The 17,390-nt window shown below is 39.8% G+C and overlaps 1 protein-coding gene across 2 annotated transcripts in view; it reads right to left on the minus strand.

The window, feature by feature from the left end:
• The window catches only part of LRRC4C (leucine rich repeat containing 4C), a 1,420,098-nt gene that overhangs the window by 552,281 nt on the left and 850,427 nt on the right, over positions 1 to 17,390 (minus strand). The gene's annotated exons all lie outside the window — the stretch shown is intronic.

A 17,390-nucleotide genomic window follows, 5' to 3' on the forward strand; every position in this document is an offset into this window, starting at 1 on the left:
TTGGACAGCTAAGGGATGCTTACTATTCAAGCCTTATTGAAGGAACTCACCTTCAAGGAGAAGAGAAAGAACATATACACAAATACATATGAATTATTGTCAAAGCTATGGTTTTTCCAGTCATGTATGGATGTGAGAGCTGGGCAGTAAAGAAGGATGAGAGCCAAAGAATTGATGCTTTTGAACTATGGTGTTGGAAAAGACTCTTGAGAATTGCTTGGGCACCAAAGGGATAAATCAATGGACATGAATCTAAGCAAACTCTGGGAAATAGTGAAGGATAGGGGAGTGTGGCATGAAGAGTTGGACATGGCTTAACAACTGAATGGGCTTTCCTGGTAGCTTAGATGATAAAGAATCTGCCTGCAATTCAGGAAGCTCAGGTTCAATCCATGGGTCAGGAAGATCCTCTGAAGAAGGAAACAGCAACCCACTCCAGTATTCTTGCCTGGAGAATCCCATGGACAGAGGAGCCTGGCAGGCTACAGTCCATAGGGTCCCAAAGAGTTGGACACAAGTAAAAGGCTAGTACTTTCACTTTTCATTTTAGTGACTGAACTACAACAACAACAACAAATATATTTAGGACATGATCTGACATGGCTGCTGAAATGCAGTGGCAATTCCGGGAACTCACATGCAATAGACAAGAATTAGGAGACACATCATAAAGATGATAGTCACCCTAGTACTGAGGAAAAGGCTGGATTCTCAGGCAGAAGTGGGGAGAAGACACTTCAGGAAAAAGGAACCATGTATAAGTTAAAAGCAGGTACGAGAAAAGTGTAGTGTTGGTCTGCTTTGGCCAATAAGCAGCAAAACCTTGACTGCTCAGGTCTCGGGGCACCTAGTAGAGGCTAGGGTGGCCCTGCTCCTGGGGAAAGTACACTGATCCATGCCTGGCACTCACTGCTCAGCTAAGCTGTAGAAGTGAACCCAAGGAAATACTCCCCAACAGGCAGGACATCTGTTTCAACAGCCAGCTGCCAACAGTCTCTACTCATGGAAAATCAGTTCTGAGAAGAACTAAAGCAGCTTGCATGGCAGTAGTCCAACACACTCAACTCAAGTAGTATGCCACTTGGGTAAGGCAAGGTCAGATGGTAGCATCTTTTTTTTTTTTTTTTCAGGAAGAGCAAGTAAAATCAGAGCTGGGGAAACTGCATCATCTTACGGTCAATCATGAGTATAAAAACAGGGGGATGGGGAATGACATCTCAGGAAATAAATGGAAACCAACTAAAGCCCTAAAGCATGAAAAACCTACCACATGACATACAAGGAGCAGGCTTAGGACAGAGAAGTGATACTGGATTTAGGGCTTCTTCCCAGGTGGCTCAGTGGTAAAGACTCTACCAGACAATGCAAGAGACATGGGTTTGATCCTTGGGTCGGGAAGAATCCCTGGAGAAGGAAATGACAACCCACTCCAGTACTCTTGCCTAAAAATTCCATGGACAGAGGAGCCTGGTGGGTTATGGTTCTTGGGTCACAAAGATTGAGACAATACTGAATGATTAAGCATGTACATCATCCCATCGGATTTAGCTTTCAGAGTGCCCCGCAAGGTCCCTATTGCCTCCACATAAGCAGGCCACTATTCAGCACACCAGGACTGCTTGGAGAAATGGCTATCCTATACAACACATTGCAAGAATAATCTTTGATATCTTCAACAGAGAGGGAAAACACGCCTCATTAATGGCTAGATGAGATACTTTCTAACTTGTTCAAAGTCCAGGTGGCTGAGCTGGTAAAGAATTCACCGGCAATGTGGGAGACCTAGGTTCGATCCCTGGGTTGGGAATATCCCCTGGAGAAAGGAACAGCTATCCATTCCAGAATTCTGGCCTGGAAAATTCCATGGACTGTATAGTCCACGGGGTCACAAAGAGTCAGACATGACTGACTTACTTTCACTTTCAGAGCCCAAGGCTCACTCTTTCTGAAAATGTTCACTTATTCCTGGAAATGTCTAGGACATCTCACATTGCTCAGGAAATATCAACTCATTCTGTCTTCTTGGTCTAGATCCTGTGTTACAGCCTCCACATGGTAGTGGACACCCTGAGCATGTGACTTTGAGGCACAACAATCGTGTTCTGACTCCTCTTTAACACCTTCAGTTGACAACATTGTACTTGTGTCTCAGGAAAGAGAGTCACTGCCTCCCAAACTCTGCATCTGATACCAGCCTCTGGACTCCCAGAGCAGCATGGCTCAGATCCAGGGTCAGTTATTCTTTCAGTCACCCAGATTCCTCAGGTTTTGTTCTTAACAACTCTATAGACATTTTAAAAAATGTTTTTTAATTGAAGTGTAGTTGTGGTATATGTATTAATTTCAGGTATGCAGCAAAATGATTCATTTATTGGTACAGTCACTAGGGAAAACTAAGTGGAGTTTCCTTATAAAACTAAAAATAGAGCTACCATATGATTCTGCAATTCCACTCCTGGGCATATATCCAGAGAAAGTCATCATTCAAAAAGATACACGTGCCCTAATGTTCACTACAACACTATTTACAATAGCCAAGACATGGAAGCAACCTAAATATCCATGCCAAATGAATAGATAAAAACGATGGGGTATACTTATATAATGGAATACTAGTCAGTGGATGGCATCACCGACTCAATGGACATGAGTTTGAGTAAACTCTGGGAGTTGGTGATGGGCAGGGAAGCCTGGTGTGCTGTAGTCCATGGGGTCACAAAGAGTCGGACAGGACTGAGCAATTGAACTGAAGTGAACTGAATATTAGTCACTAAAAATAACAAAATAATGACATTTGTAGTAACATGAATGGACCTAGAGATTATCATATTAAGCGAAGTAAGTCAGACAAAGACAACATGATATCTTATGTGATATGGAATATGTGATATTCCACATATTTTAGATATGTGGAATCTAAAAAAAAAATACAAATGAACTCATATACAAAATAGAAATACACCCACAGACATAGAAAACAAACATGGTTACCAAAGGGGAAAGAGGGGATTAAAGATAAAGTGGGAGATTTAGATTAACATATACACACTGCTGCTACTGCTGCTGCTAAGTCACTCAGTCGTGTCCGACTCTGTGCGACCCCAGAGACGGCAGCTCACCAGGCTCCGCTGTCCCTGGGATTCTCCAGGCAAGAACACCAGAGTGGATTGCCATTTCCTTCTCCAATGCATGAAAGTGAAAAGTGAAAGGGAAGTTGCTCAGTCATGTCCGACTCTTAGCAACCCCATGGACTGCAGCCCACCAGACTTCTCCATCCATGGGATTTTCCAGGCAAGAGTACTGGAGTGGGGTGCCATTGCCTTCTCCAACATATACACACTACTATACATAAAATGTCCTTCCCAGGTGTTGCTAGTGGTAAAGAATCTGCCTGCCAATGCAGGAGATATGAGTTCTGTCCCTGGGTTGGGAAGATCCTCTGGAATAGGAAATGGCAACCCACTCCAATACTCTTGCCTGGGAAATTCCATGGGCAGAGGAGTCTGGTGGGCTGCAGTCCATGTGGTTGCAAGAGTCAGACATGACTAAGAGCCTAAACTACCACGTATAAAATAAATAACCAACAAGGAAAACCAACAAACTTACTTTATAAGACTGGAACTATCCTCAACATTTTGTAATAATTTATAAGGAAGAAGAATCTGAGAAAAGTAGATATATATGTATGAATATTTTAAAATGACTTCAGCAGAACCAAACCTATACCAATTTCTTTATCTCTTTGACTCTTACTTTTCTCCTATGAAACCTGGCCTAATAAGTACAAAACAGACTCTTCTGATTTTTTAATCCAAGTTAAAAACTCCTCCTTTTCTTGTCTACACTCCACCAATTCTATTATAACCAGTCTTTAAATCTTAGTCTTAACATAATTATATCACCGAGCTGAAACTAGAGTGAAGAGAAAAACCTAACTAACATTGATAGTGCTTTTATGTAGATTAGCTTTATTGAGACTTATACTTTAAATAATGTTCTTTATTCTTGCATCTCCTCCATCTCACCACATTGAAAAAACAAGTTCTTTATCTTCCCAAACCTCTTTATCTACCCCAAATCTCTCCTTCTATAATCCTCACCATCACTGTAAAGGGAAGCTTCTCTTTATTCAGAAAATCTCACTTTCACTCACAGTCTACTTTTAATCATTCCACAGATGATGTCTACTCAAAATATATTCAGAATCCAACCAGTTCTTATCAGTTGGATCTCTACTGTCATGGCACAAGAGATTACTATTCTTCACACGGATTATTGCCACAGCCTGTTCATTGTTCTCTTTTCTCTCACCTGCTCCTCCCTTCAGTCTACACTCATCACAGAAGTCAAGGAATCGAGCATCTTCCTCCATACCTCCCATGTCTAGGACCTCAACTCCCATCCCTTTCTCCCAAGCTTACTTCTGGTTAGCTACCTATAAGCCGTGATGCGCCTCCAGTGCACTAAGCCTGCTTTCACTTGAAGGCCTCTACATGTGTTTCATCTTGGAACTCAGACATTTGCACATCTAAGGTCTCTCACAATCTAATTTTCCTTACCTTCTTAGTGATGCCTTCTCTGATTATTGGTTTAAACTTTCAATGCACTCCTATACCTATATTAGTTGTTGCTTCCCTACTTTGTATTTTTCTATATAACTTGTTACCATCCAACATAGCACTGATTTAATACTATTCTGTCTGTTTGTTGATTGTCTCTGCCAATTAAAATGCGGAAATTTTAAAAGAGCTGAATTTTGTATTGGTGTGGTTCTCTGCTATAGCCCTGAAGCCAAGAAGAATGGCTGAATCTTAGTGGGTGCTCAATAAACATTTATGGACTGACTGACTGAATTAACACATGTTAAGCAACAAATCCGAAGAAACACTGACTAGTGATACAGTTTTTCCTCTTTATTAGTTCATGATCTCATGCATAACACTCAGCCACAGTCACGTTTATTCCATCTATAAAATAGAAATATTGTTGATTACTAACTACAATGGTAAATGAGAATTGTCTAGGATATAGTATATGTTTAACGGATTGTTGTTGTTAGTAAAATATTTTTAATAACTTGAGATGCCCTTTTCCATCTTCATTAAATGAAAGAATTTCCACTTTTACCCTAAAGAGTAAACACACAAATACAAATATAAAATAAGTGAGACTTTCCAGCTCAGAGTTTGACCCATAAGAGTTCTAAAATGAATAATTGTTTTAATCATAAACTATCCTCAAGATTTCTTTAGTTTTTTCCTGCATTTCTGTGCACTAAATTTCTTGACTTAAAAAATAGTTCAGCAACATGGGGGACTGGAAGGATTTTGTAAATTCTAAGAGTTAATATACCATGCTACTAAAGAGTGCTTTGCCTAAGGCTTTCCTATTCAGTTTTTGACCTTAGAGTGGCTAAGAATAAGGATTCTTCAAGGCATGCTTAACAGTGCCCAGGCCCCAAAGTAGGTGGCCCTAGTTAAAGAGAATTCTTTTTCAACCTCAGGAAAATCCTCAAGGTCTTCCTTGGTTTTTATCTGCTTTCAAAAGCATGGGAACTCCTGGGGAGGTATTCTTACAATTTTTCTTCCTACAAGTAGCCTGCCTGGGAAAAAGTAATACTTTGTCATCATTACTTGTGAAAAGTGAAAGTGAGAGTGTAAGTCGCTCAGTTGTGTCCGACTCTCTGAATTCTCCAGGCTAGAATACTGGAGCGGGTAGCCTTTCCCTTCTCCAGGGGATCTTCCCAACCCAAGGATCAAACCCAGGTCTCGCACATTGCAGACGGATTCTTTGCCAGATGAGCCACAAGGGAAGCCCAAGGATACTGGAGTGGGTAGCCTGTCCGTTCTCCAGTGGATCTTCCTGACCCAGGAATCAAACCTGGGTCTCTTGTATTGCCGTGAAAAGTCCACATCAAAATCAAGTCAGCTGATTAACCTACAGAAAATCAGTGGCATGATTTCTTTTGCCAAATCACATGAACGCAAATCTAGGGGACTTAACTAGCAGGGGACTGGAGCCAGCCTGTACCAGCCTGTAAGAGAACATTGTGCCCATCTTTTCCCACCTCTGTGCTGTGACACACATTAAAATGGTAATTGGTCATTAAAATTGGTATTAAAATGGGCCATAGGGCAAGTATTTAAACCATCAAAAGAGGAAAACACTACAAACTGAGTTTTTTGCCTTTTTTTTTCTTTTTTTCCCCTCATAGAGCTGGTTTTCCAGCACATCTTGGTTCTACTTTGTAATTTCCAAGTGTACATATATATATATATATAAAATCATTCTACAATTTGTTACTGCTGTGCCATCTCTGTGCAAGACACTCAATTTAGGAGTTGCTCTCTGAAATAGAAGCATACCATTCAGTGGAATAGAATGCTCGTCCCAAATTGTTTTACTGCCTCGAAATTTCTGGTTTATGGTTTGGTTTCTTGAACAGTAAATGTGCACAGTGAAACATTTTGCTTTACTGCAGTGATATTTCATTGTATTTGCACCAGGAATACAGACCTTAAAGATGTAAAATGTGAGAAACCAAGCATAAGGAATACCCATGATATTTAACACATTTGTCACTTTAAAAAAAGTTGAGAAAATGGAGGTACTGCCAATAATATGATCATTCTACTTACTTGGACAGATAGGATAGGAGACTTAGCAGACATGGGCTGATTTTTCTTTCAAAATGTGCTTCCAATACACCTGGAAACTTCTGAGTTATGTTTAATAAACTGGAATATGGTAAGAAGATGCAATCTCTCTGATTATGTTCTCTCTTTCTTACCTCTACCGCTCAACCCTCAACTATATCATGTGAAGGTGGCTCAGAAAAATTGGCTAAATCTATATTATACAGTCAGAAAAATTGCAGAAATCCCATTTAGGATGATGGCAATAAGAAGCAACTGCCATTTTCATCCATCTTTTTGATGTTTTTAATCTCTTTTCCTTAATGAAGTGATTGTTATCACATTATTTTATTGCTAAATTTCTAACAACAAAACATGTTTTGCTCATGCTAACGCTAATATATTTTTAAGGTATTTAAGTTTATATTTTAAAAGAAATAATAACAATACATAAGAAATTTTTAAAATGTAATAAACTTTGTGAAGCTTAAAACTCATAGAATAATACAATTTCCTGCTAATTCAGGCTATTTTCTACATTGAATACTATACAGCACCCTGATCATTTCAATTTGTGGCAACTATAAACTTTAAATGAGAGATAGAATCTGCCATAAGTTTGTAAATTCTTTGAAGTTTTAAGGGTGTGAGTTCCAAGTGTAGTTTTCTGTCTCAGGAATCTATTAAAATGGATTTCCATGAAAACAGGTGTATCATGGGAAAATAATACCTTTCCAGTTCAGTGCCATCCCTATTCTTCACTGAAAATCACATAAAATAGAAGTCACCACACTTCACACTTTGCTCTTTCTTTTTATTTTATAGAACTAGGCATTCATGGAGAACTCTTCATCCAAAGAGCTAGACTCTTATGAAAAAGCCAACCAAACAAAAAACAGGAAGCTTTTTTAAAAACTTGATCCTGTAAATACTCATTATTGAGAAAGCCTACTGCTGCTTTATCAAATACACAAGTCAAAGTTCATATCCTCTGAGTGTCTATGATGTAAGCAGGAAGCTGTCTTTTCATCTGCCTGTGATGAGCAGAACTTTTTGCTTTCGCAGGAGGCCCCTTGCCTTCATTAAACATGTTTTTGTTGCCTCAAGATTCCTAACATCATGGTTCTTGTTAGTTTCCCTAAGCCTCTTGCATCCCCTGATCCAGGACTGAAATGCTAGAGAGTTCGTTAACTGTGACACTGACTTTCTGCCAAGGATCTTTTTATTTGTGGAATTCTGTTCTTAGGTATCTGAAAAGCCATTATGTGATGCCCAGACTGTTGGATTTTACAATAAATTGATGACATTCAGAGCTCCTCTTTGGGTTATGTTTAGGATGGATTTCATGCCTGTCTAAAGGACAGTGAAGTTAACTCATCTTGTTACCTATGCTGCTATTTTTATTTATTCATTACATTTTTTTTTCTCCTTTGTACATGTTCAGATGAGTGGATTGACATTTAACTCCCAGGCCACCAGTATACATATACCTTGTTAAACATGAAGCTATTTTGGTTGGTATTTGGGGTTAGAGAAGGAACTATGAGATAGAGGGAGCACTTGATCTTAAATATTTTAAAATATATGTATGAAAAAATGATACTTATTTCTGCTCTGCTTCTGCCAAGGTCAGAACAATAAATACCTTGCTTCATTGGCAGGGATACGATTCACACAAAGAATTCTCTGATTTGGTAAAGGAATGTATACTTTGCTTAGTAATGCTTTGTGTCCTCTGCCTGACTCTTTTGCAACTCCATGGACTGTAGTCCGCCAGACTCCTTTGTCCATGGGATTTCCCAGGCAAGAATACTAGAGTGGGTTGCCATGCCCTCCTCCAGGGGATCTTCCCAACACAGGGATTGAATCCATGTCTTCTTCAGCTCTTGCATTGGCAGGCGGATCTCTGAGCCACCTGGGAGAAAGGGAACATCTTTTCTGCAGAGATTTTGGAAAATACAAGACAAATTATTTCCCAGCAGCTCCAAGTGCTCTCTCCTCCTCTGCTAAACTCCTAGAGGAAGCCATGCATGATGACTAATGTGCTCTATTAGGCACTAGCAGCAGACAAAGAGGAACAAGACACTGCCTTGCTCCGAGGAGATGAAAGACAACGTTCTACCTTATATATTATAGCTATGGTCGTCTTTCCATTTTAGCAGTGTTACTGGCTTGTATATAACTTGGTAGTTAGGTCTATATTATAAATATATATGTGATATACCTTCCTTGCTGCCTAGAATATTGTTTCACATGTAGGAGACAATTCAGCAGATTAATTCATTTGGTAATTATTCCTTCATTCAATAATTATGTGTAAACTTCTACTGTGTGAAGTAATCCTCTTTTGAAATGGGTTTGCATGTATTCCTACTCAAATACAGGAGACTGGACCTAGTAAAAGCTTAAGTTTCTTTAGTTGCTTGCTTTGTTTTCTTTTCTTTGTCTTTACACCTTTACTTGAATTATTATTGTTAAAATTTAACAATAAAAGTAGACCCATCAGAATGTCTTCAAAAACATTTCCAAAGGGCTCTATTTCCAGGAGGATGAATTAGACTTTCATTTTCCTATTCACCCCACTAAGTACAGTTAAAATCCCTGGACAGTATATATTTAAAATAAATATATAAGAAGGAGCTGAAAGGTAGAGAGTAGGAAACAGTCTAGGAAGCTTGCTGCTGCTGCTAAATCACTCCAGTCGTGTCCGACTCTGTGCAACCCCATAGACGGCAGCCCAACAGGCTCCCCCATCCCTGGGATTCTCCAGGCATGAACACTGGAGTGGGTTGCCATTTCCTTCTCCAATGCATGACAGTGAAAAGTGAAAGAGAATCCACTTAGTCATGTCCAACTCTTAGCGACTCCATGGACTGCAGCCCACCAGGCTCCTCCATCCATGGGATTTTCCAGGCAAGAGTGCTGGAGTGGGGTGCCATTGCCTTAGATCTAAGTAATTACACAATAGTGAGTTCCTGGTATTTCCTTTTGTCTCATACACACCATACCTGAAGAAGAAGAGACCACAAACCCAGAAATGCTGACATGTACAAACTAAAAAGGGACTTCCCTGGTGGCTCAGCAGTAAAGCATCTACCTGCAATGTGGGAGACTTGCAGGAGACATGGATTCAAACCCTGGGTCAGAAAGATCCTCTGGAGAAGGAAATGGCAACCTGCTCCACTGTTCTTGCTTGGGAAATGCCAAGGACAGAGGAGCCTGGTGAGCTACAGTCCATGGAGTCTCAAAGAGTTGAACACAACTAAGCAACTAAACACAACAACAGACTGAAAAACAAACCAAAAGACACAGAAAAGGCAGTTTAGCAACATGGAAAACTACAAGACAATTCCCCTTATCCAGCTGAACATCTCCAAAAAATATTGCTTTATCCTTAACCAATACCAAGAAAGCTTTCACGTTTCACCTTCACCAAGTTATGACAAGGTCCCTTAAACTCCCCACCAAGGTGCAATCAGACAAGGCCAAGTAGGAAACTAGAACATTCTTCTCTGCCAGGTAGCACCAAGGCCACCTTCTGTCTCTTGCTTTCTCTGTGCAAGTGATATGGGGAGCCTGGACTTTGTTCACTCAGCAGTAACAGTGACTTTCCCCGACATGCTCGAAATGTATCACAGTTGGCTTAATGGAGAGTCAGGACATGGACCACCTCCCAGAAGTCATGAAGCTACTCTTCTGCCCATAGGGTCAGTGGTGGACAAGTGGGTAGCGGTTACACTCCCTCCTATACCTCCCAGCCAGGGTTGTATCAATGGATATCTGGTAAGAGCTGGAACACCTGCCCACACTCAGAATAATGAAGAGCCTACCCATGTGTCAACAGAGGCCAAATAAGGACAATGAATATGAATTTCTACTCTAACTTGATGTCAACTTATCCCACTTCCTCTGCTGAAGCAATATCAGAAGAAGGCAGCTAAAACGGAAGGTCTCAGAATATAATACCCAAATTCTTCATTATACCAATAACCAAGAAGATTTCCAAATGGATGTAAAATTCGATCAATAGATGTTAGTGCCAAGAAGAGCAAGTGGATATCCATAAACATGTCCTTAATGTGACTTGAGTTTCACGTCTTATATAAAAGTTAACACAAAATGGGTTATGGGTTATGAACTTATATATAATAAATAAGACTGCAAAAGAGACACTGATGTATAGAACAGTCTTTTGGACTCTGTTGGAGAGGCATAGGGTGGGATGATTTGGGAGAATGGCATTGAAACATGTATAATATCATATATGAAACGAGTCGCCAGTCCAGGTTCAATGCACAATACTGGATGCTTGGGGCTGGTGCATTGGGATGACCCAGAGGGATGGTATGGGGAGGGAGGAAGGAGGAGGGTTCAGGATGGGGAACACGTGTATACCTGTGGTGGATTCATTTTGATATATGGCAAAACCAATACAATATTGTAAAGTTAAAAAATAAGATAAAATTTTAAAAATAAATAAAAGTTTTAAGGAAAAAAAATAGAAGAAAACCTTTGAGGTTTACAGATAGGAAAAGAGTTCTTATACCGGACACTGAACTATGATCCACAAAGGGAAAATCTGATAAATTGGACTCTACTGAAATTCAAAATGTTTTCTCTGAAAATTAATTATACTGGACACTGAACTATGATCCACAAAGGGAAAATCTGATAAATTGGACTCTATGCTAAGTCACTTGAGTCGTGTCCGACTCTGTGCGACCCCATAGACAGCAGCCCACCAGGCTCTCCTGCCCCTGGGATTCTCCAGGCAAGAACACTGGAGTGGGTTGCCATTTCCTTCTCCAATGCATGAAAATGAAAAATGAAAGTGAAGTCACTCAGTCGTATCCGACTCTTAGCGACCCATGGACTGCAGCCTACCAGGCTCCTCCATCCATGGGATGCCTTCTCCAAAATTGGACTCTACTGAAATTAAAAATGTTTTCTCTGAAAATTAAAACCACAGTGGATATTAACTTGTACCTGTTAGACTATTTTCAACAAGGCAAATGATGGTGAAGACATATAGAAAAGGGAATCTTGGTAAACTGTTGGTGGAGATGCAAATTGGTGTAGCCACTATGGAAAATCGTATGAAAGTTTCTCAAAAAAATGAAAAGCAATACTCTGTATGATCCAGGTACCACACTTCTAGATGTAAATACAAAGGAAATGAAATCAGTTTCTTGGACAGATATCTATATTCTCATGTTCACTGTAGCACTGTTCACAGTAATCAAGTGTCAATCAATGAATAAATTGATAAAGAAGGTATTGTGTACATAGATATAGATTCCATATATACGATATATATATATATCATATCATGTATATATTTGATATATGTTGTTGTTCAGTCATGTCCAATTCTCTGTGACCCCATGGACTGAAGCACACCAGGCTCCTCTGTCGTTCACTATCTCCCAGAGTTTGCTGAAATTCATGTCCATTGAGTCAGTGATGTTGTCTAACCATCTTAATCTTTCCCAGCATCAGGGTCTTTTTCAGTCAGTCAGATCTTTGCATCAGGTGGCCAGACTTCTTGAGCATCAGTTTCAGCTTCAGCATCAGTTCTTCTAATGAATATTTGGGGAAATTTTGCCATTTATAATAACATGGGTGAACCTTGAGGGCATTATGTTAAGTGAAATAAGTCAGACAGGGAAAAATAAATACTGTATAATCTCACTTATATTTGAAATCTAAAAACAGATCAACCTCAAAAAAATCTAAACACAGATAAAAAAAATACTATATCTTTCTATTTGTTTCACAGAGCAACGTGTTAGTCACTCAGTCATGTCTGACTCTTTGTGACTCCATGGACTATAGCCTACCTCTGGAATTCTCCAGGCAAGAATACTGGAGTGGGTTGCCATTTCCTACTCCATCATAGAAACAAAGAGCATATTAATTGTTACCAGGGTAGAAGGTGGGAGCAATAGACATTGGTCATAAAGTACAAATTTTCTCTTATGTGATGAGTAAGTTCTACGGATCTAAAGTAAAGCATGATGACTACACTGCTTTGATATTTGGGGATGTAAACACTAGATATCTCAAATGTGAGGTTTGCATCATTCTTGGGGAATTAAAACCTTTTTCCCTAATAGAAAAGTTTATATTTTGTTCTAAAATAGAAACCCCAGAGAATATGGAGGCCCTATAATCTCTCTAATTGGCAACAGGGCCATGACTAGAGGTTAGGCTTGATCATAACCCTGTCTATAATACAGCTTCCCAGCTAGTGCTAGTGGTAAAGAACCCACCTGTTAATGAAGGAGACAGAAGAGAAGTGGGTTCCATCCCTGGGTCAGGAAAATCCCCTGGAGAAGAGCATGGCAACCCACACCATTATTGTTGTCTGGAAAATCCCATGAACAGACAAACCTGGCAGGCTACAGTCCATAGGGTCACAAAGAGTTGGACACAACTAAAGTGACTTAGCATGCACACGCAGTATAATCAAAGCTATGGTTTTTCCAGTAGTCACATGGATGTGAGTGTTGGACCATAAAGAAGGCTGAGAGCCAAAGAATTGATGCTTTTGAATAGTGGCATTGGAGAAGACTCTTGAGAGTCCCTTGGACTTTAAGGAGATCAAACCAGTCAATCTTAAAGGAAATAAACCCTGAATATTCACTGAAGGACTGATACTGAAGCTGAAGCGCCAACACTTTGACCACCTGATGTGAAGAGAAAGTTCATTTGCAAGACCTTGATGCTGGAAAGGATTGAGGGCAGGAGGAGAAGGGAGCAGTGGAGGATGAGATGGTTGGATGGCATCACTGACTCAATGGACATGAGTTTGAGCAAACTCCAGGAGATGGTGAAGGACAGAGAACCCTGGTGTGCTGCAGTCCATTGGGTTGCAAAGAGTCAGACATGACTTAGAGACTAAACAACGATAATAACAGCAGTGCTCTTTGCATTACACTGTGCCACGTACTTTTATTATTACTCTGTAATTAAAGACTGATTTTCATTTGCTTGTTTCTATTTATCCTATTTATGTTTCATCCAGAGTAAACTTACTATACCCTCCCCTCCCAAAAAAGACTGTATTATATAGCTAAATTTTGCTACGAGTTTTTTTTTTTTTTTAAATTAAGAGTCCTTAAATGTTTTCACCACAAAACAATAACAAAATGGCAATTTGAGATGAAGCATGTGTTAACTAACCTTAACTGTGGTGAACATTTCACAGTGTGTATACGTATCAACTCATCACACTGTATACCTTAAACTCATGCAACATTATATGTCAATTATCTCTAAATAAAACTGGGGATAAACCTACTGTATATATACAACCACCATATAATCTAGCAACTGCTCTTTGGGACAATAAAATGAAATCTTATGTTCACACAAAAAGCTGTACATGAATGCTTCTAGCCATTTTACAATAGCCTCAAACTGGAAATAATCAAGACATCCTTCAGAAGGTGAATGGTAAAATAGACTATTACGCATCTTTATCATAAATTAATACAGTTGGAAAAATCAGTGAACTGCTGATGCAGTCAAGAACTCGGGTGAATCTTCTGAGAATTATGTTGGGTTAAAAAAGCCTATCCCCAAATGTTACATACTGTACAATTCCATTTAGATAACATTTTTGTAACGACAAAAGTATAAAAATGCCCTGTGCTTAAGGAAATGAAGTGGGTGTGGCTATAAAAGGGCAACAGGAGAGACCCTTGTGGTGACAGAAAATCTCTTGACTGTAGAATGTCAGTATCCTGTTAGTCATACTGTTCTATAGTTTTATAAGATAGTATCATTAGGGGGAATGCAGGAAGAGGACACTGAGATCTCTCCATGTTATTTCCTAACACAAGTGTTAATGCAGAATCGTAAAAGTCGGTCATTATCACATTTACATATTTTATATCTATGCACGTTCAATCACATGAAAGCCCTTAGTTGTTTTTCCAGCAAAACAGATTCAGGCCCTAAGAGGAATGCTTAGAAATTTATTCTTTTATAATCCATCATCTTATGCCACTTGTTGAAGCCAAAGTGGCACTGGACTAGTTAGGTGAATCTGTTAACTAAGTCAATATTTGTGATCAAAGTGATGAGACGCATCAAGCCAGGCAGATTCTTGCATTTGAAATGAAACACATACACACGCAGATCTTTACATGCAAACAGGGACAGGATGTGCGCTCACTGTTAGGTTGCTATCTCAGTTCAAATCCATACTCCACACAGTATCCAAGATACATACTGCATCTTGCTTTGAAATGCTGAGCCTGGGTCTCTGCAAAGCACAATATTCTTTTGCTACCTGATTTTCTGTTTCTGTCAATAGACACAGTTAGAGGGAGACTGGAGAGCTGGAGGGAAAATTGCTCATGACCTACACCCTACAGAACAGTTAATTCCAGTTTTTTTCTTTTTTCCCATACTCCTAAAAACAACCTCACGGTGCCCCTCTTCCAGGTGATATAACAGCACTAGCTGCCTGGTACTCCTTCCTCAGAGATCCGGCTCCATCTTTGCCTGTGGATTCCCTTCTAATTCTTTAGGCTGTTAATATTCGCTCAACAGGTTTCCTCACAAAACTCAGAGTCCCAGATATCTGTGGTTCCCAATCTGACCTCCTGGGGCACTACACTTGCAAGCTGGTGCCATTGCCTTCTCCACATTCTTCTTAGAGACATTAATCCCAGCAAGATGGAGTCCTTCTCACCCCAGCTTCTACAGTTCCTCAGTCTTTCAGGCAGCAAGGCTACTCAAGATCCCTGAATGTCAGTTCTGTAAAGCCCTTCCTCCAATCTTCTGAATTCTCATCATCCCAAATTCATGTCTGTTGCTCTGCAGCCAAAGTAGCCACTTCCTGCAACCTCTATGACTTATCAGTGTCCTTGCTCACGTCTTTAATTCTCCAATATCTGGTTAATAATTCCTAAATTACATTTTATCTATTATAATACCCAGTGTAGTTTCTGCTTCCTAGGTATAACCCAGATGCAGGCCATTAACGGTAAGATTAGAAGGTGAATAAATGGGAAGATGCCAGAGAGGCCATGAGAAGCTAGGTTCAAGGCAAAAGTATGAAAGAATTAAATGAAGGAAGGGTAAGAAAAGCAATCAGAAGCTGAGAGAGAGAAAGAAAGAGTCGTGTAGAAAGAGAGAGAGAAGAATGGATGGAATATATATTCAGGGAGAAGTAGAGTTGCAAAGAGGATAAGTTTGCTACTGCTGATGAAAATGGTACAGACATATAAGAAAATGCTAGAACTATCTTTTTTTTTTTCCTGTTTTCAATTTCTGTTTCAATTCCAGCCCATGCATGTAAACAAAATAATTATCTTTTCACTACAGTGACTATTATGAGTCTTTCTTCCTGATAAACAAAAGAGCCGAAGTAAAAGGAAATAACATCCCCCCTTCCGTATAGATAGAAGGACTAAGTGAAAGTGAAATTTACTCAGTCGTGTCCGACTCTTTGTGACCCCATGGACTATACAGTCCATGGAATTCTCCAGGCCAGAATACTGGAGTAGATAGCTGGTCCCTTCTCCAGGGGATCATCCCAACCCAGGGATCAAACCCAGGTCTCTTGCACTGAGGCGGATTCTTGAAAGGGGGCCATCACATGCTCTTAAAATACCCAAAAAATGAACAACAACAACAACAAAAAACAAGACTTTCAGGTCTTTCCTCTTTTTGCTGCCTCATGTTCCTCTTGATGCACTGCTACCTTACCTTGATCTTACCATTGCCTTTCATCTTTAGAGAACACTTCACATGCTAAAAAACACCTCCATATCTGTGCTCTTATGTGACTTTCCAAACACAGTGGTTTCCCAGAAGACAGATAACATGTTTTCCATTTAGCTTAATCTATACAATGTGATGGACAAGATGCAAAAATGGATAGATGTCTTCAAGGAAGATCTTTAGTTATGAATCCAGGACAGGTAGCTGTTATACATGCAACTCAGAACTAAACATTAACAGAAAATGTAGGACAATTCCGCGTGCCCCAGTGCCAGATTCTAAGAAGATTTCTACTTTACTCTTAAAACCGCAAGAATGATTCAAGCAAGCATTTGCCAATTAAGATGGCAAGTACAAATGTCTCCCTTGCCATAGATGGAGCTCAATGCCACTAGAATTTCAGCTTACTTTTTTTTTCTTCTCCTTAATACAGTTGAGCCCCACAGATGAATAAGCAGATTATTTCAATTTCACAGAGCTGGACATCTCCAATTTCTAGGCTCACGTGGCCTTGACAATTGATGATACAACATGTAGCTGCAGACCATGCCACAGCCCATGCCCTCCGCCCATGAACTGACACTTGTATGAGTGACCTGGGCTTTCCTTCTTCCCCGCTGGTTCATTCAGGCAAGTTCAGCTTTCCCAATAGCCCACGAGAAAATATTTTCATGCTGTTACCACATCAGGTATTCCAACCTCACCAGGATTTCAAAGGGAGAATAAAAAACCAGTTACCTTTCCCAAACACTTTGTTCCATATTAATGACCTAACTACTGCCCTGGTTTCAAAGAAGGAGGGGGACATCACCATTTGTCTGATTGTTCCATTCTGAATCCTGGGCAGACCAATCTGCTGCTCTTTCAACTCCTGGGGCAGTACAAAGAAACATCTGTTCCAGGAACAGTTGGACTCTCACCCCTCTGCATAAATCACTACTAGTAAAAGTTTTATGAGGTGGGTACTTTTTCCCCCTGCTTCTTCCTTTTGTAATTGACTGAAGCCCAAATGAACAA

The sequence above is a fragment of the Bos taurus genome, chromosome 15 (genome assembly GCF_002263795.3).
Source record: "Bos taurus isolate L1 Dominette 01449 registration number 42190680 breed Hereford chromosome 15, ARS-UCD2.0, whole genome shotgun sequence".
In the NCBI taxonomy this organism is placed as follows: domain Eukaryota; kingdom Metazoa; phylum Chordata; class Mammalia; order Artiodactyla; family Bovidae; genus Bos; species Bos taurus.